This window comes from Aquarana catesbeiana, linkage group LG09 (assembly GCF_042186555.1).
Source record: "Aquarana catesbeiana isolate 2022-GZ linkage group LG09, ASM4218655v1, whole genome shotgun sequence".
Classification (NCBI taxonomy): domain Eukaryota; kingdom Metazoa; phylum Chordata; class Amphibia; order Anura; family Ranidae; genus Aquarana; species Aquarana catesbeiana.
In genome coordinates this window covers 110429782-110453591 of record NC_133332.1, presented here as the reverse complement: position 1 = coordinate 110453591, position 23810 = coordinate 110429782, and positions in this window count along the sequence as shown.

Here is a 23810-nt window from a genome sequence, read left to right as displayed (position 1 = left end):
ATAGAAGTTCATTGATAAAAATGGCATGGGAATTCCCCACAGGGGAACCCCGAACCAAAAAAAAAAAATGACGTGGGGGTCCCCCTAAATTCCATACCAGGCCCTTCAGGTCTGGTATGGATATTAAGGGGAACCCCTGCCAAAATTTAAAAAAAAATGACGTGGGGGTCCCCCCAAAAATCCATACCAGACCCTTATCCGAGCACGCAACATGGCAGGCCACAGGAAAAGAGGGGGGGACAAGAGAGTGCCCCTCCCTCCTGAACCATACCAGGCCACATGCCCTCAACATTGGGAGGGTGCTTTGGGGTAGCCCCCCAAAACACCTTGTCCCCATGTTGATGAGGACAAGGGCCTCATCCCCACAACCCTGGCCGGTGGTTGTGGGGGTCTGCGGGTGGGGGGGCTTATCGGAATCTGGAAGCCCCCTTTAACAAGGGGACCCCCAGATCCCGGCCTCCCCCCTGTATGAAATGGGAAGGGGGTACTTTACCCCTACCATTTCACTAAAAAACTGTCAAAAATGTTAAAAATGACAAGAAACAGTTTTTGACAATTCCTTTATTTAAATGCTTCTTCTTTCTTCTTTCTTCTATCTTCCTTCATCTTCTTCTTCTTCTTCTGGTTCTTCTGGCTCTTCTGGTTCTTCCTCCGGCGTTCTTGTTCAGCATCTCCTCCGCGGCGTCTTCTATCTTCTTCTCCTCGGGCCGCTCCGCACCCATGGCATGGCAGGAGGCTCCCGCTCTTCTCTTCATCTTCTTCTTCTTCTTTTCTTCTCTTCTTCTCTTCATTTTCTTCTCCGGGCCACTGCGCATCAATGCTGGCATGGAGGGAGGCTCCCGCTGTGTGACGGCGTCTCCTCGTCTGACGGTTCTTAAATAATGGGGGGCGGGGCCACCCGGTGACCCCGCCCCCGTTATTTCAGAACCGTCAGACGGGGAGACGCCGTCACACAGCAGGAGCCTCCCTCCATGCCAGCATGGATGCGGAGCGGCCCGGAGAAGAAGAGAAGAAAAGAAGAAGATGAAGAAGAAGATGAAGAAGATGAAGAAGATGAAGAGAAGAGCGGGAGCCTCCCCCATGCCATGGGTGTGGAGCGGCCCGAGGAGAAGAAGATAGAAGACGCCGCGGAGGAGATGCTGGACGAGAACGCCGGAGGAAGAACCAGAAGAGCCAGAAGAACCAGAAGAAGAAGATGAAGGAAGAAAGAAGAAGCATTTAAATAAAGGAATTGTCAAAAACTGTCTCTTGTCATTTTTAACATTTTTGACAGTCTTTTAGTGAAATGGTAGGGGTACTTTTGTACCCCGTTACCATTATACACAGGGGGGGCCGGGATCTGGGGGTCCCCTTGTTAAAGGGGGCTTCCAGATTCCGATAAGCCCAGACCTGAAGGGCCTGAAGGGCCTGGTATGGAATTTAGGGGGACCCCCACGTCATTCCAGATTCCGATAAGCCCAGACCTGAAGGGCCTGGTATGGAATTTAGGGGGACCCCCACGTCATTTTTTTTTTAAATTTTGATTCGGGGTTCCCCTGTGGGGAATTCCCATGCCATTTTTATCAATGAACTATGTGTATTGTCGGACTGGCAATGCAATAGCCACGAGTAGTTTTAAATGGCTTTTTTCCTTCGAAATGTCATTTTGCTGTCAGACTGTTCTAAACACGGGAAACATGCGCCCCTTTACAGGCATACTATAGACACCCCCCAGCTACGAAATGTAAAGGGATATTACATTTTATTGTTTGACTTTAAGCATTATTAAAATCACTGCTCCTGAAAAAACGGCCGTTTTTAAAACTTTTTTTTGCATTGATCCATGTCCCCTGGGGCAGGACCCAGGTCCCCAAACACTTTTTATGACAATAACTTGCATATAAGCCTTTAAAATTAGCACTTTTGATTATTCATGTTCGTGTCCCATAGACTTTAACGGTGTTCGCGTGTTCGAGCGAACTTTTTTCCTGTTCGCATGTTCTGGTTCGAACCGAACAGGGGGTTGTTTGGCTCATCCCTACTTACTACTAATGTAACTATCACCAAATTATTAACAAAAAGAACTAGGGTCAATTAAATCTCTACAGAAAACAGCTAGACGAAAATTAGGTACTAAGTAGGTAGACTGTACTCCTTTCATATCTCCATGTTTCATTTTCAATTTTGGCTGGGGTATACTTTTAAAGATTGTAGTAAAATATGGTCCCTTGCCTACAGCGCTACTAAAAACCACTTAAAGGTATTATACACTTTTAAAATGTTTTTGTTGTTTTAACTAGGTATTATGTAGTTATATTCCCTGTGTCATTTGTTTGCCTTACCTTGTAATGATGGGCTCACACGTTGGGGATAAGGCTGTTTAGCATAAATGAGTATACCAAACATGGATTGTGGATGTGCCTGATTACACAAAATCACAAAATCTGAGTGTATTATAACGTCTTTTATGTAATAAATCAGTTAAGACCGGGTTCATATATCTGCAGCCGCGGTTTTCAGCCTGGGGTCCGGTGCGTGTCTGTTTACCGGTTCAGGTGTAATTCAAGTATGAATTTTTGCCTGAATTTGCACCAGAACCAGATCCAAAAACGCACCGGACCCTTTTGGAATCCGCAGCACGGCCGCCTCAGACATGTGTAAACCAGCTCCATTGAGAGTCGGTCACACTCGCATGTCATGAAAATTGGATGCGATGAAAACTGCATCCAATTAGCACATATGGGAACCCAGCCTTACAGTCTACACTCAGAGGCGCCTCTTTATCTTCTATTTCACACTACATCCATTCCCCTATATCCATGTATTTACCTAGCTTGTCCATATTCACCAGAGGAGCAGGCAACTTCTTGTTCTGGTCACAGGGTGTCCAATCAATGCCCAGTCATTTCCTCTTTGTTGCATCACAAATGTGGGCATGAACAGCCTTGTGGACACAGATAGCAGATACCTTGCCCTGGAGTGTACCTTAAAAAAACACTAGATACACAATAGTAAATGTATACGCACCCAATGCCAAACAATTCAGATTCCTATCCAAACTGATGAAGAAAATCAACAATTTTTGCCAAGACCACCTCATTATGTGCAGAGACTACAATATCACCAGACAACTCTCTAGATAATTCTTCCCACACCAGCAGACTCAATTCACCTATGGGATTCTTCATAAAGAACAAAGACCTATATGATGTATGGAGGTGCCACCACACCACTGAACATGACTACTCTTTCTTTCACCATCACAATCCATACACCCGGATAGATTACTTTTTGGTGGACAAACTGACTCTACCCAAAGTGTCCGAATCAGCTATATCCACCATAACATGGTCTGACCATGCACCCGACACAATGACCAGTGACAACTCATCATCTACCCCTCGCACAAAGATCTGGAGAGCCAATGCCTCGATTATCCATTCACCAGTTCATTCAGCCTATATACGTGAATGCCTAGAAGAATTTTTTAAACTGAACAAAGGAACCGCCTCTAATAATACTATACTTTGAAATGCTCATAAAGCATTCATTAGGGGGATCATTATTCAATTAAGTGCCAGAGAAAAGAGGAAGATATCACAGCATCTAGACACCTTCACAACCCATATTAAAACCTTAGAGAATCAAAACCAAACCAATGCTGACCCTGCACTTAAAGCTGACTTATTATGTCTCAGTCAAGAACTGAGCGTGCATTTACTAGAATCATTTGAAAAAAGCTCAAAAGCAGTTTAAAGCTAAACACTATTCTACAGGCAACAAGGCAGGGAAAGCCATAGCTATCAGAATCAAAGGCCACTACGCTAAAACCAACATTACACATCTTTACCACCCCACTTTGAAAAAGAAATTATTAGACCTGCAAGCCATTGCAGATGCATTTAGTAACTATTATAGCACACTCTGCAACCTAAAAGATGATTCCACTGTTACACAACCAGCCACACAGGAGATAGAATAATTTCTACAAGAAATAAATCTCCCTAAAATATCCCATGAACAGCTCACTACATTAAATGCACCTTTTACGCCACTGGAAATTATGGCTATAATTTCAACCCTACCATCTAATAAATCCCCAGGACCAGATGGCCTCACTGGGGAATACTATAAACAGTTTAGAACAGTACTGGCACCCTTTTTTCCACAAAGGTGCAATGATGCTGTCTCTTCCTCTTCTCTTCCGCCAGAAATATTAAATACATTGATTATAACACTGCCGAAGCCAAGTAAGGAACCTACCTCGCCACAAAACTTCTGACCCATTTCACTTCTCAATTTAGACACAAAAATATGTGCCACCAGATTGATAAACTTAATGCCCTTACTGATGAATCGGGATCAAGTGGGTTTACAAAAGGGAGACAAACATTCAATTGCAACACGCAGACTTATCAATATAATTCATACTGCTGAGTCCACGCGAACACCTTCTCTGCTTCTATCCTTGGATGCAGAGAAGGTGTTCGACAGGGTCCATTGATCACATCTAAAAGTGACCCTCTGCAAATTTGGATTTCATGGCCACATCCTTTCCGCCATACTGGTTTTATACTCATCACCAACTGCCCACGTATTCACATCTGAGATGCTTTCCAAGCCATTCCAAATTACTAATGGCACCCAACAAAGATGTCCTTTATTGCCGCTCATCTTTAACCTCATGATGGAACCCTTAGCAGAACACATACGATCGAACGTAAAAGTCAAAGGATTTAAAATTGGCACCATAGAACACATGGTTAACTTATTCGTGGATGATGTGATAATGATTATTACCAACCTCCTTTCTTCGGTACAATTTATACTACAGAGATTCAGTAACATATCCTACTATAAGGTCAACAAAAATAAGTTCTTCATCTCAAATCATAGGGGACAACTTTTCATGTGACTCTGAGGTCCAAAGCTGCATGAAAAGTCACCCAAGTGTGAAAGTAGATTAATTGATAACACCTTTGAATAAGGCCCCATTTGCACTTGTGCGACTTTAAAATTGCACAGCTTTGCCAAGACTTGAAGCAATGTCTGTGTAATCTTGTGGTGTATGGACCTCAAATCGCACCAAAGTCAAACCAAGGTAGTCCAGGAACAAATTTGCCACACTTTCAGATTGCACAAGTGACAATAGGACCAAATTCAAAAGTGTTATCCTTGAATCTCATTTACACTGCTGCGACCTTAAAGTCACACTATTTTGCTGCCACTTTGCTGCTGCAACTTGGCCCCAACTTCTGGGAATGCCTGTGCATATCGCACCCTATGTACATCAAGTCACACGAAAGTCACACCAAAGTAGTACAGGGACTACTTTGAAGTTGGTGCAACTTAAAGTAGCACAGATATGAATGGTTATCATTGAGAATCATTGGATACAACTTGTCATGCAACTCAGAGGTCTAAATTTGCTGGAAATAAGTCATATATATTGTAATAGAAAGGAGCCCTCATTTGTATTTGTATAGTCCTTACTGATTTACATAGCAGAACAAATGTAGGAAGTGATGTGTGCACATGGGATGGAAGCAAATGTAAGGTGATGCCAAACAAATTAACGAACCCCACCCACACCAAATCCAACTATCACATCCACCCCCACATTGATTAAGCACAAGTACATATCCTACACTTACCCAGAAAATTAGCACCACCTCCTCTTTGCTAAAGAGACTGCGGAGGCAATATCAGAGACATCTGTGCAGGTTTCTGCACTGATATCAATACAAATCGCACCCATTAGAACGGTGCACTTGCCACCGATTTGACATGTCAAATCGCACCAATGTGAACCAGAGCTGATGCATTCAAACACTGCCTATCCACCAGCTGAATTCCTTACCTGCAATTTTCCACAGCTGTTATATATAAAGATTCCACCTTTATCACATACTTGCAGGTGTGCTGAAGCCTAGGTTTACATTGGAGCGATTTGTCATGCGATTTCAGAGATCAATATTGAGTTGGCCCACCCTTTGCAGCTACAACAGCTTTAACTCTTCTGGGAAGGCTGTCCATAAGGTTTAGGAGTGTGTCTATGGGAATGTTTGACCATTCTTCCAAGTGCATTTGTGAGGTCAGGCACTGATGTTGGATGAGAAGGCCTAGCTTACAGTCTCCACTCTAATTCATCCCCAAGGTGTTCTGTTGTGTTGAGGACTTTGCCCAGGCCAGTGAAGTTCCTGCACCCCAAACCCACTCTTCCATGTCTTTATGGACCTTGCTTTGTGCACTGGTCCAAATCATTTGGTGGAGGGGGGATTATAGTGTGGGGTTGTTTTTCAAGGTTTGGGCTTGGCTCCTTAGTTCCAGCAAATGGAACTCTTATGGCATCATCATACCAAGACATTTTGGACAATTTCATGCTCCCAACTTTGTGGGAACAGTTTGGGGATGGCCCCTTCCTGTTCCAACATGACTGCACATCATTGCACAAAGCAAGATCCATAAAGACATGCATGAGCGAGTTTGGGGTGGAGGAACTTGACTGCCCTGCACAGAGTCCTGACCTGAACCCAATAGAACACATTTTGGCTGAATTAGAGTAGAGACTGTGAGCCAGGCCTTCTCATCCAACATCAGTGCATGGTCTCACAAAAGCACTTCTGGAAGAATGGTTAAACATTGCAATAGACACACTAAACCTTATGGACAGCCTTCCTAGCCTTCCCAGAAGCTGTTCTAGCTGCAAAGCGTGGGCCAAATCAAATTTTAACCCTACAGACTAAGACTGGTTTGCCATTAAAAGTCATGTGTCCTAATACTTTTCTCTAGATAGTGTATCTGGCAAGATTTACAATGGCGGTGGAAACCTCTTTCACATAAATACTACATTTAGACATAGTTTTAGGACCTGGGAGATGAGACAACTTCTTTACATGAAGTGGCATATTTGGGATTCAAACCCAGACACTCAGGGATGCGAAGCACAAGTTCTAACCTCTAAGCCACAGAGCTGCTCCATGTGAAAACCTCCAACACATAAATACTGCATTTCTTTGGACATACAGGTGATGGAATTACATTACTCAAGAGTTATTCTTCTTGATTTATTCTGTGATATTTGCTGGTTCTTTGTGGGTGAGAGTATAGTGATATTTGTACTGAATAGCGATATTATCCTCAAATTTTTGGGAATAACATTTTGATTTCTGATGTTGGTAGATATCACATTTTGTGGGCTCAAATTATGATTTTTTGGAAATAATAAAAAGCACAAAAAAATGTGATTCATTTTAAATTTGCATCAGCAATGGTATTGTTTGTGGTTTGTAAAGACACCTGTGTGAGTTTGGGTAAAGATTTTTGTTAGATGGAGAGTAACAAGTGAAAGTGACAGAGAAAAATATATTTTACCAAAACATCAAAACATTCCACATTCTAGCATTCTTAAAAACAAAATAGATGAGAAAAAAAAAAATAGAAGCAGCAACATTGTTGCAAGGAACATTTATTTCAGAGAAAGATACATTTAATCTGGACATTAAAAGTATTTATTTATTGTACCATTAGAATCAATGGCTGAAACTTGTATTGGACTATAATAGCGCCGATTTTCATTCTCAAAAACGCATTTTTGGCCAAGCACTCATTTTAGTATTTACTATAGCGCCTGGTAAAAAAGACACTTGAGCTAAAATGAGAGCTAATTGCAGGTCTGAGCATGCTCAGTTGTGTTGGCACCTAGTTGTACAAAAACATGTATCTCTTCTCAGACTTTTAAAGATATTTTGGTGCAGAAATCAATTTTTCACACAGTTTAAAAGCAGATTATCTTTAAATAATATACTGCATATTTCAGTACTATTTAGGCAATTATATCATGCTCTAAACATTATTTCCATGTGCAATTCTCCAGATTTTAGCAGAGTAAGGATTTGGGCACTATTTAGGTTCAGGGAACTATAGTAAATTCGATTTTGGGAGTATTTTCTCACCAACGCTATAGTGAATAACGTTTTAGCGCTAATTGCCGCAAATTAGTGCTAATTTGCAGCAATTATCGTGAATTAGCGACGCTATCGTAAATGACCCCCTATATGTGCTATTGATAACTCAAAAAACATAATATTTGTCTTTTCAATATGTTTTATTTTTACATTAGGTAGTCAAAACATTCAACTTTCGAATTTTACAGTAAACAAATGTAAAAACATTTTACAATTACACTCTTTTGTAACAGATGTTTTTAGCGGGAGTAAAAAATAAAGTATGTATGTACTGTACAGTCAAGTGATTGTACCTGTACATAGTGTGCAACCACATAGAACCTAGATACACTCATAGTTAGTAGTAAAAAGTTCATAGCATATGGACATTCACAAAGCTTATCAGGAGAATCTATATTGATAGCTGTATTTTTTACCACCATCAGTCTACAATAGAACGTTACTATTTGCACCACCCTGCGAGTGCAAATTTGCAACAACTTGAAAAATACTGTATCACATTATATTTAAGTCCTACCGGACATGCTTTAGTGTCTAACTGTCTGACAAACATTCCTTACAAGAAAGGTAATTTTGTTTCTCTCTCAAAATAATCATTTACCGGTGGAATTATGAGCGTTTCAACATATTTGGACTATATTTTTCTGTTAAAGCTATACTGGACTGTTATTCTGGACCACCAAAAGGGTATTAAATAGATAAAGCATAAAGTAAAACAATCACAGCTATCTTTTTCAACTTGTGAATGCAATCTTATTGAGTACATTATGTGTAATGCTATCTAATTTAATGCACTAAACTGCAATGATCAGCAATGATACAAAAAAACACAGTTACTTCCAGCGCTAATAGGTTTTCCAAGGTTTCACAAACAATGAGAAATAAACAGATACAAAGTATTTCTCCCTCAGCGTTCATGCTAAAAAAAATATGATAAATAAAAATATATATAGCTGCTACTATAAAAATGTAAACTGTATCAAAAAATGTGTTAAAAAAACCAAAGTATTTTAAACATTAGCAGTGCTTAAGAAGTTCATATGTGAAATAAAATACAAATAAAGATGAAAAGTTCCATTTGTGTCTTATTTGTGTACAGCAGGGTGTGAGGTGGTAGCTGATCTGTTTATAAAGAATGTTGAACACCAACTCTCTGCTGATCAAAATCCCAGATAAATCCTTCACCACATTGCTTTTATAGGAATCCTCCATAGGTAATTCACTTACCAGAAGGTGATGGGTTAACAGCGTGCCTTTCACTGGTTTAATATTGACAGACTTACATAGTTACATAGTTACATAGTTGGTGAGGTTGAAAAAAGACAAAAGTCCATCAAGTCCAACCTATGTGTGTGATTATGTGTCAGTATTACATTGTATATCCCTGTATGTTGCGGTCATTCAGGTGATTATCTAATAGTTTCTTGAAGCTATCAAAGCTCCCCGCTGAGACCACCGCCTGTGGAAGGGAATTCCACATCCTTGCCGCTCTTACAGTAAAGAACCCTCTACGTAGTTTAAGGTTAAACCTCTTTTCTTCTAATTGTAATGAGTGGCCACGAGTCTTGTTAAACTCTCTTCTGCGAAAAAGTTTTATCCCTATTGTGGGGTCACCAGTACAGTATTTGTAAATTGAAATCATATACCCTCTCAAGTGTCTCTTCTCCAGAGAGAATAAGTTCAGTGCTTGCAACCTTTCCTCATAACTAAGATCCTCCAGACCCTTTATTAGTTTTGTTGCCCTTCTTTGTACTCGCTCCATTTCCATTACATCCTTCCTGAGGACTGGTGCCCAGAACTGGACAGCATACTCCAGGTGCGGCCGGACCAGAGCCTTGTAGAGTGGGAGAATTATCGTTTTATCTCTTGCGTTGATCCCCCTTTTAATGCATGCCAATATTCTGTTTGCTTTATTAGCAGCAGCTTGGCATTGCATGCCATTGCTGAGCCTATCATCTACTAGGACCCCCAGGTGCTTTTCCATCCTAGATTCCCCCAGAGGTTCTCCCCCAGTGTATAGATTGCATTCATATTTTTGCCACCCAAATGCATTATTTTACATTTTTCTACATTGAACCTCATTTGCCATGTAGTCGCCCACCCCATTAATTTGTTCAGGTCTTTTTGCAAGGTTTCCACATCCTGCGGAGAAGTTATTGCCCTGCTTAGCTTATTATCATCTACAAATACAGAGATTGAACTGTTTATCCCATCCTCCAGGTCATTTATAAACAAATTAAATAGGATTGGTCCCAGCACAGAACCCTGGGGAACCCCACTACCCACCCCTGACCATTCTGAGTACTCCCCATTTATCACCACCCTCTGAACTCACCCTTGTAGCCAGTTTTCAATCCATGTACTCACCCTATGGTCCATGCCAACGGACCTTATTTTGTACAGTAAACGTTTATGGGGAACTGTGTCAAATGCTTTTGCAAAATCCAGATACACCACGTCTACGGGCCTTCCTTTATCTAGATGGTAACTCACCTCCTCAGAAGGTTAATAGATTGGTTTGGCAAGAATGATTCTTCATGAATCCATGCTGATTACTGCTAATGATATCATTCTTATTACTAAAATCTTGTATATAGTCCCTTATCATCCCCTCCAAGAGTTTACATACTATTGATGTTAGGCTAACTGGTCTGTAATTCCCAGGGATGTATTTTGGGCCCTTTTTAAATATTGGTGCTACATTGGCTTTTCTCCAATCAGCTGGTACCATTCCAGTCAATAGACTGTCTGTAAAAATTATGAACAATGGTCTGGCAATCACTTGACTGAGTTCCCTAAGTACCCTCAGATGCAAGCCATCTGGTCCCGGTGATTTATTAATGTTAAGTTTCTCAAGTCTAATTTTAATTCTGTCCTCTGTTAACCATGGAGGTGCTTCCTGTGTTGTGTCATGAGGATAAACACTGCAGTTTTGGTTACTGAAGCCCCCCGATTCACTCGTGAAGACTGAGGAGAAGAATACATACAATACCTTCGCCATCTCCTCATCCTTTGTAACCAGATGTCCTTCCTCATTCTTTATGGGGCCAATATGGTCTGTCCTCCCTTTTTTACTGTTTACATACTTAAAGAATTTCTTGGGATTTTTTTTTGCTCTCCTCCGCTATGTGTCTTTCATGTTCTATCTTAGCTGTCCTAATTGCACCCTTACATTTCTTGTTGCATTCTTTATAAAGTCTGAATGCTGAGGATGATCCCTCAACCTTGTATTTTTTGAAGGCCTTCTCCTTTGCTTTTATATGCATTTTTACATTGGAGTTAAGCCATCCAGGATTTTTGTTCGCTCTTTTAAATTTATTACCCAATGGGATACATTGGCTAATGCCCTTATTTAATATGCTCTTAAAGCAAACCCATCTCTCCTCCGTATTCTTTGTTCTTAATATTTTATCCCAATTTATGCCTTTTAGCAAGGTTTGTAGTTTAGGGAAGTTGGCTCTTTTGAAATTCAGTGTCTTTGTGTTCCCTTCATGTTTCCTATTTGTGTGATTTATACTGAAACTAATTGACCTGTGATCGCTGTTACCTAAATTGCCCCGTATTTCCACATCCATGATCAGGTCTGTATTGTTGGTAATCAGTAGATCCAGTAATGTTTTATTTCTAGTTGGTGCGTCTACCATCTGACCTATAAAATTGTTCTGCAAGACATTAAGGAACTGGCGAGCCTTAAATGAATGCGCGGTTCCCTCCGCCCAGTCTATGTCTGGATAATTAAAATCCCCCATTATGATAACACTTCCCATCCTTGCTGCTAATCTAATTTGTGATAGGAGATCCGTCTCCACTTCCTCCCTCAGGTTAGGGGGCCTATAGCATACTCCCAGTATTATTTTCCCCTTAGCTTCATCCCTTTAGAGCTCTACCCATAAGGATTCCACCTCCTCTCTAGCTCCCTCAGTGATGTCATCTCTCACATTCGCTTGTACATTGTTCTTGATATATAGGCATACCCCTCCCCCTTTTTTACCCTCTCTATCCTTGCGGTATAGGGTATACCCTTGAATGTTTGCCAGCCAATCATGAGAGCTGTTGAACCAGGTCTCTGAAATTCCCACAAAATCCAAATCCTCCTTGTACAACAGTATCTCTAGTTCACCCATCTTGTCCGCCATGCTCCTGGCATTGGTGAACATGCCACATAGTTTAGACCGGTCGCATATTGTCCTCGTATTGGGTGTTTCGAGATTGCAGCTAGGACTTGCTACTATACTCACCTTGTGTTTTTGTGCTTTGGTTAACCTACCACTAATGCCCCCAATACTACCCTCTGGAATATCTTCCGCGCTGGCTATCTCTGTCTCTGGACCCTCCCCCCCATCACCTAGTTTAAAAACCCCTCTAACTTTTTGGTCATCTTCCTTCCCAGCAGATCTGCACCCTCCTCATTTAGGTGCAGTCCGTCCTTTCTATAGTACCGGTTACCGACTGAGAAGTCGGCCCAGTCCTCCAGGAACCCAAACCCCTCCTTACTACACCAGCTCTTCAGCCACTTGTTTACTTCCCTAATCTCCCTCTGCCTTAGTTCACTCAAATAGGACTGGATCCATGAATGGATATTTGGATAGCTGTCAGCGCACTCTGTTATTGGCATTAGGACAGTGAATGGCTGTGTGGTGTCATGAGTAAAGATACGAGCATGAAAGGGTCAATTACCGGTCGTTAATACATGTATAAAATCTGGAAGCTGTGCTGTGTGGTCACGCCCTCTGACAAAAGCATTGAGGAAACGCGCGTCAGGACATGACCATACAGCTACCCACGCTGTTGATCTTCTGTGATACCTTACCCGGGAATACCGCTCTTAGCGGTAATAAGGTATATCGGGACTCAACGATCTATGATACATGCTTTATATTATTTTAATACATTGTAAGTGTACATCTATATGGGATCACTTTGTTTTTTGAATAAAAGTATTTTAATATACTGGATTAAACTATGGGCACTTCTATTTCTTCACTCGTTATGAGCTTAATTTAGATGGAAGTATGCAGAGTGCACTGACAGCTATCCAAATATCCATTCATGGATCCAGTCCTATTTGAGTGAACTATGTCCGTCGATATTAAACCAGTGAAAGACCCATCACCTTCTCGTAAGTGAATTACCTATAGGGGATTCCTATAAAAGCAATGTGGTGAAGGATTTATCTGGGATTTTGATCAGCAGAGAGTTGGTGTTCAACATTCTTTATAAACGAATCAGCTACCACCCCACACCCTGCTGTACACAATTAAGACACATGTGGAACTTTTCATCTTTATTTGTATTTTATTTCACATATGAACTTCTTAAGCGCTGCTAATGTTTAAAAGACTTTGTTTTTTTTTAACATATTTTTTGATATAGGTTTTCCAAGGTGTGGAGTAACAGATGTCAGATAAAATGGTGGTGTGAAAGGTATATATGGTATCAAAAACTGGGTGGATGCTACCTTCTTCAGATGGGGTAATATGAAAGGAACTACAAGAAAAACAGAAATGGAAGGCGTGCACACCTAGTGCATTGCTAAAGATAATTTAATAATAAAAATGTTTTATATCAAAGTGGGTACTCACAAAATGCAACTGACAAAAGGCCATAAAAACAATGCATGGACATGCACAAAACACGGGGTACATGCACATACCCGGTGTTCTGTGCATGTCCATGCATTGTTTTTATGGTCTTTTGTCAGTTGCATTTTGTGAGTACCCACTTTCATATAAAACATTTTTATTATTAAATCATCTTTGGCAATGCACTAGGTGTGCACGCCTTCCATTTATTTTTTTTTGCAATGATCAGCAATAGCTCAGTAAACACAAAATGAGTGTATATGCTTTGTAATCAGCATATAGTGATAAGATGCTTACCCTATATCAGCACATACAGCAAGTCATTCCTAATGGGTGGTATGCAGTTTTCAGCCAATAGGAATGCATCTTGACCATTGTAAATGGTATCCTAAAACTTTAAAAACAGGTGAGATTTTCAGTTACACGTGGACATTTCTTGAGTTGCCAAGCTGATCTAACGCTTACTGCACCAGCTCCCAATCATTACAATGTGTCTATCTGCTAGCGAGAAGACTGCTGTGCTTTCCATAGTGGAAAAGTTGGATCTCAGGGCAGTGCTCTGGGCTCTGAGGCTTTGACCAGGTAAGGTTCTTTTATGCTTGGTTATATTTTATATAGCTAAATACAGTGTGCAATTTCATCTGGATGTATAATATAACAGCACAGGAATTTTTAGGTTAATGTAATACGTTAAACTAACAAACATTTATTAATTACATGGGTTATGTCATTCCAGTTCTATGATCCATGTGTAAGTATACCCTTTTTAAAAAGCTAAGATGCTATTAATGAAATTTATAACCTGTCCTCTCACCAGATGTATGGAGGGCCTCCGATGGGGACACCTGATGTATGGAGGAGCTCTGCTGGGGACACCTGATGTAAGGAGGGGCTCCGCTGGGGACACCTGAATGTAAGGAGGGGCTCTGCTGGGGACACCAGATGTATGGAGGGGCTCCGCTGGGGACACCAGATGTATGGAGGGGCTCCGCTGGGGACACCAGATGTATGGAAGGGCTCCGCTGGGGACACCAGATGTAAGGAGGGGCTCCGCTGGGAACACCTGATGTATGGAGGAGCTCCCCTGGGGACACCAAATGTAAGGAGGGGCTCCACTGGAGACACCTGATGTAACGAGGGGATCCGCTGGGGACACCTGATGTATGGAGGAGCTCTACTGGGGACACCAGATGTAAGGATGGGCTCCGCTGGCTCCACTTTCCTGCACAGATGTCTAGTGAAATCACATAGGTCCCAACTGTCCCTGATTTGGAACAAAGTCCCTCTGTCCCTCTTTCCTCCTCATTTGTCCCTCATTTAGTTCTGGTCTGTATAGTTGTATATAAAATGCACTTTTTATCTTTCAAAAAGGGTTTCCCAGTGCCAAACCTTTCATCTCTTTTCTACCGAACATATCTACATATATATATATTTTACCGAACATATCTCAGGCCTTGTAGAAAACATGTTAAAACCTTTAGTCATGAACACTGCAAGTTTCCTGCAAGACACCACTGATTTTCTGAACAAGCTTAACAATATACAACAATTACCACCTAATACACTTCTAGTCACTATGGATGTAGAATCTCTGTACAGTAACATCCCTCACAAGGATGGGTTGGCGGCATGTCACAGATTCTTATCATCCTCACCAGACCACAAATACACTGCTGAGGATGTGACACGGCTCATTGAATTCATTCTTACACACAACTACTTCACTTTCAATAATGACATCTATCTCCAGTGTATGGGTACTGCTATGGGAAGCAAAATGGCACCCCAATATGCAAATTTATTTATGGCTGACCTGGAGGACAAATTTCTGAACAGCATACAACAAAAGCCATACAGATATTATCGCTATATTGATGATATATTCATGATATGGACTGAAGGTGAAGAAAATCTAAACCAATTCTTCTCATTGATCAACACGTTTCACCCATCTATCAAACTAAAAATGGACTATTCGAACACACATGTCAACTTCCTGGACACTACAGTATACATCAGGGATGACAAGCTACACACGTCGATATACAGAAAACCGACTGACCGATGCAGCTATCTTCATAGTTCCAGTTTTCACCCCCAACACACCAAACGGGCCATCGTACACAGCCAGGCCATCAGATACCACCGAATTTGTTCAGACCCAGAAGACAGAGATAAACATCTCAGAACACTGGCAGACTCCTTCCATAAGAAAGGTTACAAAGACAAAACCATCAACAACAGCATAAACACAGCCTTAAAAACCCGAAGAGAAAATCTCCTCCAATACACAGAGAAAAAAACAAATAACCGAGTACCTCTAGTCACCACATACAACCCAGCACTTGAAGGGATCAAAAAGATAATCAAAGATTTACAACCCATTATAACAGAGGATGAAACCCTGAAAGGAATATTCCAACAACCCCCCATTATTGGCTATCAGACAACCACCCAACCTCAGACACAAACTAATCAGCAGGAAACTTCACTCTGATTATGAAGTCACAAATAATGGTAGCAAACCCTGCAATAAAAAACGCTGCAAACTATGCAACCAGATCAATCTATCCAAAAGTGTTACACACACAAATGGGACCTTCAGTATCATGGGATCTTACAGCTGTACCTCAAGTAATGTTGTGTACCTCATCCAATGCAAAAGGTGCAGCAAAGGATCTTATGTTGGTGAAACAGGACAGAAGTTGCAAGCGAGGATGAATTTGCACAGACATACCATCAAAGAACATAAAGAAGACAATTTATGCACACCTGTGGGACATCATTTCTCACAATCGGACCACACTATAGAAGACCTCAATGTCTTCTTTCGTAAAGGGAATTTCAGAACTATCCAGGAAAGGAAAACGTTTGAACTAAGAATGATACTTCTTTTTGACACGAAGAATAATGGCCTGAATTTAGATATTGGTTTCCTTACACATTATGCTAAAGTTTTACGACCGCACTGTGACTAGTATCCCCCCCCCTGCATTCCCCCCTAGCTCTCCCTCTGTCTTATCTCACTAACTCTGCTGCTATCTTTATTACCATTGATTTGTATGTGTTTGGTTTTCTCTTTTTTTTTTTTTTTTTTCTTCTTCTTTAACATTCTGCTTAAAAATTTGTGAATCAGTACTGCTTGGACCTTGAAGAAGGGGACATACCCCGAAAGCTTTTCCTGAAAAATTGTATGTTAGTGCAAATAAAAAAAGTATCACGGACAGTACTCAATTTTCTCTGTCACAATTGCACTAATACGGCTACAATCAAATCAAGTATCTCTTTTCTAAATTGCTTTGTTTGTAAATTTCCAAAGCCAATGTAAAGGAAAATTATTGGTAAAAAAAAAATCACTTAGAGGTTTAAGGTGTCCTTTTATGAAACAGCGGTAAAATACCGCTTTTCAGTTCTCAGGCATTCTCAGAGGAGATCGCTCTCCTCTGAGTGCCTGTTTATGAAAGTGTGTAGATCACTTCTCATGTTGAGTTGAGGAGCGATCTACAAACGCCGGGAACTCCTCAGAATGCCTCCTCTCACTGTAATCTCGCCTTATGTAGCGGGATTACAGTATGAGGAAGCATAAAATACAAAAGTTTAACACTAATCAGCACACGTTATTCCCCAACATAATAATAAAATAATAAAGTTAAATTCCCCCTACACAATATACATTAACCTAATTATTAAAAAACATTGTTTTTATCAATATTTAAAGATCATACATGTGCCTATTTAAATGTGAATGGTGTATAGTAAATGAATGTAATCCATATATGTAATTCAGCTGTACACCATTCATATAAATGCAAAATACATTTATAATCATAAAAAAATCATTTTAATAAAGTATACAAGTATAAATATTTTTTTAAAAATTACAATAAAATATATTTCATAATTGATAAACACCCATATAACTGTAATAGAACATGCCATGGGTAAAACCATATTTCAGGGTTTACAGAATTTTATTCACCAATAAATTAAAAATTATATAAAAATGACATTAATAATAGCATTTAAATGTGGGTAGAATAATATAAATACATATATATTTATATATATGTATATATAAAGAATATTTAACAGTTATTTACAATAAATATATATTTTATGTAAAAAAAAACCCCTATACCTTAAAAAATGGCAAAGTCCTTAGCAAGTTAATTTTCTGGAAAGATTTTCCTCATTTGAGGGTGTGATAGGAGTTTTGGCAGCATGGAGGGTGTTCAAAAGCGTATTAGCAAATTTACATTTGCACAGAACTGCATTCTGGTCTCAAGGGTAGTGAGTAATTGGGAACCTTTATTTGGTGCCCGGTCCAGGATGCTGTCCCAAGGCAGAAAATCTGCCATATCGAGCAATATAGTAGAGGAAGTTAATGCATGTGGTGATACTCCCAGATGCATAGTCACATGCAAGCGTCGAATACGCGACATTAAAGGGCAGATTAAAAAAAAACTTGCCGCTTTAGCGAAATACCAGAGAGGTACTGGAGGAGGACCACCCCCAGATATCACCTTCACTACATATCAGGAGGAGCTGAAGGGGTGCCTTGGACCCGACACAATTCTGGGAGTACCTGGAGAGCACGACTCTGATGCCCATAGTAAGTAATTTAATTTTTTTTTTTCTACAGTTTCAAAACTAAATAATTAATCTTTATAATTCTATTTAAAGTGGTACAGGGTCCAACAAATGGAGACAACTCCACTGATATCGAAGCTCCACCAGATGAGACACTTATGCTGTTTGACGATGAAGGTAGGTAATAACAACTTTAAGCTGCATAAGGATTTGACAAGGCCTTTTTCTTGCTTTTTGTGCTAATTTAACCTCTTCCAGACCACCTTCCACACATTTACTGCAGCAAGGCCCCCAGAGACACACTTAACCCTTTTATTGCCCCTCCTGTTAACCCCAGCTCTGCCAGTGTAATTTATACAGTGACAGTGCATTTTATTTTAGCACTCATAATAGTATTGGTGTTGCAATTCCCCAAAAAGTATCACTTATGGGTTGATTTACTAAAGGCAAATCCACTCTGCACTACAAGTGCTTTTGAAAGTGCAGTCAATGTAGACAGTGTGGAATCTCTGAAATGAGAGGAAGCTCTGCTGAATTTATCGTCCAATCATGTGCAAGCAAAAATGCTGTATTTGATTTTCCTTGCATGTCCACCTCAGATCTACAGTGACTGTACTTCCAAGTGCACTTTCAGTACACTTATAATGCAAAGTGGATATACCTTTAGTAAATAACCCCCTAGTGTCAGATTTGTCTGTCCCAAGGTCGTAGTCCCACTAAAACTGGCTTATCACCGCCATTACTAGTAAACAATATCCCAAAAATTCAAGGTCCTTAAATCTTGTTTGTAGGTGCATATCTTTTAAGCAATCAATATACACCTATTTTGATTTTATAAAAATGGCCTGGTCAAAAAAGGGGGGTAAAAGGGGCACAGAAGTCGTTCATTGACAATTGTGAATACATGCAACGCTGTAACCATATGAAATTCCTCCAATTTTTACTTTAATATTTTTTCACATAAACCCCCCTTTATTTTTACTTGAGCCAGATCTGATACAGCGATGTGCACCAGAGCAGCGACTCTCTCCACTGTCTGCTTCCTCATTGTGCAAATTGGCTGCCGCTGCTGTCTGTCGTTTAAAAGCTGTGATGAGGGAGTGGGGGGCGTGTCTGAGTCGCCTGGTCTTTGTCAATAGACGCAGAATGGGTGCCTCAGGAGTGAGCACACATGGGTCGCCCCAGGGAAGGGGCATTTGCCAAAGAGTAGGGGCGTGGAGCACCAGCAGGGGACATTAGGGCTCCTCCGCTCCAAAGTGTAATGTCCAAAAAATCTAATAACAATCCTTTTTTTGTTTCTAGAAAATAGTCAATTTGTCATGGCTTATACGGTGGATGATCAAGACAGTGAAAATATACATGGTAATTAGAGAATATACATATGTTCAAAAATATAAAAAAATTAGATGTGTAATTACTGATCTGTTTCTATGTATGAAGTGTCTAATATCTTCTTATCTTTTAATTTTCAGTTCAATCCCCAGTGAACGAGGAGCCCATAGCAGGACCATCTTGTATTGGTAAATATAAAGATGTTTTTGTGCAATTGCATCTTTCTTAACCGCTTGCCGACCGCTCCACGCACATATACTGAGGCAGAAGGGCTCGTACAGGCAAAATCACGTACCTGTATGTTCCCCTTTAAAAGGCGGTCAGCTCCGTGAGTTGGGTCGCGGGTCCCGCGGACTCGATCGCCGTGGGGATACCCACGATCGCCTCACGGGGAGGAAGAACGGGGAGCTGCTGATGTAAACAGCATCTCCCCGTTCTGCCTAGTGACAGTGTCACTCTATCTCTGCTCCCTGTCATCGGAGCAGAGATCAGTGAGGTCACATCACAGCCCATCCCCCTGACAGTTAGTAATCACTCCCTAGTACTGATTTAACCCCTCCCCGCCCCCTAGTGGTTAACCTCTTTACTGCCAGTGTCATTTACACAGGAATCAGTGCATTTTTATAGCACTGATTGCTGTATAAATGACAATGGTCCCAAAAATGTGTCAAAAATGTCCGATGTGTCCGCCATAATGTTGCAGTCATGATAAAAATCGCTGATCACCGCCATTTACAAAAAAAAAAATAATTTTTAAGAAAAATGCCAAAAAACTATCCCCTTTTTTGTAAACGCTATAACTTTCGCGCAAACCGATCAATAATCGCTTATTGCGATTTTTTTACCAGAAATATGTAGAAGAATACGTATCAGCCCAAACTGAGGAAAAAAAATGTTTTTTTTATATATTTTTGGGGGATATTTATTATAGCAAAACGTACCAAATAATGCTTTTTTTTCAAAATTGTCGCTTTATTTTTGTTTATAGCGCAAAAAATAAAAACCGCAGAGGCGATCAAGTACCACCAAAAGAAAGCTCTATTTGTGGGAAAAAAAGGACGTCAATTTTGTTTTGGAGCCACGTCGCACGACCGCGCAATTGTCAGTTAAAGCGACGCAGTGCCGAATCGCAAAAAGTGTTCTGGTCAGGAAGGGGGTAAATTCTTCCGGGGCTGAAGTGTTTAAAGTGCTGTTACGCCCAAATTTTAAAACTTAAAAACCAACAGCTACACATACTGCAGCTGCTGGATTTTAATAAATGGACACTTACCTATCCTGGAGTCAAGCGATTTTTCCATCATCTGTCAGCTGTTGCCGACGCCATTGTGGGTAAGGGTACTGGCAGTGTAGCCTTCTTGCCTTCACGCCGGAAACCTACTGCACATGCGCGAGGCCTGCTCCTATCTCCTACTGTCCCGGCATGGGAGGAGCGGAGGAGTGAGCCCCACGGTGACGTCATAGGCCGCGGCTGGGACTCCCGGAATTGGGAAAGAATATCAGTCAAACACAGGTATCCTGCCCCCTCTCCCCCCTAAAGGTGCCAATTGTGGCACCAGAAGGGGGAAACAATCCGATAAGTGGAAGTTCAATAGCCGTTTCAATAGAAGGCAGCCAACAGTTGTCCACTGTGTACAGAAGCCGCTTGAACAGCCATCTTCTGTTGAAGGGGAATGAATTAAACAGGTTTATCAAATTGTTTTACAAACTTCAGTGTTAATACATGATCTTCTTCCTAGATCTTCTTTTTTTAGAATATGTTTGTTTTATTGATTGAATAAAAAATGCTAGTGTGTATTAGGTGCTAATCATTGCCGGAGATTAACTCACAATCTGGTGCAACTGTGCATACTATCCTATGAGCTTCTAAATTCAGCTTGTTTAAAGACAATTTGCGAAAACAATGGATTTTGCACTCTCCTCGTTTAGCAAGTTATACCCAAATTATCTGACAAAATCAATTTTTTTTCTCATAGGAGTGGAGACAGAAAATGTCGCTGGTCATCGACAAGTAGGGGATGAACTTACACAACCAAGTAAACACGAATAATATAAAATTTTTATCTTTTTTGAATGTCATGTTAGGAATGAATTTTATTTATTTTTGCAACTTTTTTAATTTGCAGATCATGAAGACGCAAGATTCCATGGAATGGTTGAAACTGCACCAACATTATCGATTCTGCTTCGGGCTCCAAGAGGCCGAAGACGAAGAGAACTCTTGTCTGAACGGCAGGATGCTGCAAACAATGCTGCCAACCAGTTAGGGCAGACATTGAATGCACTCATTGACAAACTTAATGATAGACAAAACACACAAGAAACTTATCAGCAGGCTGTGGTAGCCCAAATGACAAGAACAAATGACAACCTCGAACATATGAATATTCACTTGTCAAATATGTTTGAGGAGCAAAAAAAGATGTCCACTGCCCTGTTCTATTTGGTAGGTGCTGTGGCTCCACTGTGTCAGCAAATGGCCCCTCCTAATGACACAGACAATGGCACGGATGCCACAAACATTTGAATATGTTTGAAATTAATTATGTGGGGTGGGGGGTAATTCAGCCGTTGCTGGAGAATTAGTTATATTGTTAACTGTTGCACTTAAAATTTGCACTTACTGTATCTATATATGTTATAATTGCCGTTTCTAAGTTGTATGAGAAAGTTTACTATGTATGTAAAAAATGCCTATTTTGCACTGAATTAAAAAACCATTTAAGTCTTAAACACTTTGAACATATTTTTTTTAATTAAACAAATAGCGTGGTAAGGTGGTGGTGGTGGTGGTGGTGGCGTGTTCGAGTCATTCAGCGATCAGCGTCAGCGTTATGGCCATAATTGTCTGATGGACGAGTCTTGTCAGATAATCCGACCACGCGTACCGATTCAGCTCAAAATCCACGTAAAATTGCTATGGAAGTCAGATCGTGTGTACGAGGCTTAAGGGAGAGTCTGCAAGCGGAGCTCTTACGATCCATGTCCTTCTCCATTCCTCTCCAGGCCAGGCCTCTTCTCCTTTTTTTCAGAGTTTGGTTGTCCTAGATGTTGACTTTCCCCCCGGGCCTCTTTGGTAAGAGCATACCGTCAGAGAGATAAATAAAGTAGTATTGAAGAAAGCCAGGAGCTCAGAAGCCGCACGTCCGTACTCGACCATGTCCAGACCACGCCAACAACTCTGTAAAGCAAAGGAATAACGCTACCTTTTACCTTAGCACTGATACATTGTGTGTTCAAATAAACATTTATTTTACACAAAAGCAAAACATTGGTTGTAAAATAACATGGTTTGTGTTTTGCAAGACAAGGAAACAAAAAATTTTTTTTTCACTTGATATACAAGAAATGTCTTGATATACAAGTAGCGTCATATCACAACAGAGCATTAGAACAGAACAGATGCGCCTCTAAGTGTAGCAATATGGTTACATTTCATGAAGGTACAACATTTAGCAAGTCACATTGTTGCTAATTAAAACAGGCTCCTCTAAGTATCCAAGCATTCTGGGTAAAGTTGTCTACATAGACTGTCCTCCTCACCACCATCGTCTTCATCCCTTCCACGATGCGTACCTCGCTTTCAAATTGCTCTAATGCTGGGTAGTCTTCCTGGTATCGATTGCAGACTGACAGCAATGAGAGTCAGCGGTGAGCAGGACGTACCATGTGGACAGCTTTACCCCAGATGGCTGCATACTAACAAGTGCCTCATCATCAACAATGAGAGTTGTTAAATGTTGTACCTTCAAATGCAGGTATCTTGCTACACTTATGCCGCGTACACACGAGCGGACTTTACAGCAGACTTTGCCCGGCGGACTTTTCGACGGACTTTACGAATGAATGGACTTGCCTACACACAATCCACCAAAGTCCGTTGAATTCGTACGTGATGACGTATGACCGGACTAAAACAAGGAAGTTCATAGCCTGTGATTTGGTGAAGTGTATATATATATATATATATAGATATATATATATATATAAAAATATGTATATATATATATCTATATATATATATCTATATATATATATCTATATATATATATAGATATATATATATAGATATATATATATCTATATCTAATAGGGTAAAATGTTAATTCTTCTTACACACTAGACACTTCAAAACCATTAAACATTTCTCCCAAAATATGTAATATTTCAAATCTTTTGGTTATTATTCCAATTTTTTGGAACAATTGCGTTTCTCAAAAAGAGCAGCCGACTGATGGTGTACATAAAATAAGTATAGCTTTAGTATTAGCTTTTTGCCAATGAGTGGGCTGGCCAGCTGGCCACTGCATGCTTAACAAGGTATGACTCATCAACTGTCCGTGGAGTTCCCCACTTTCAATCG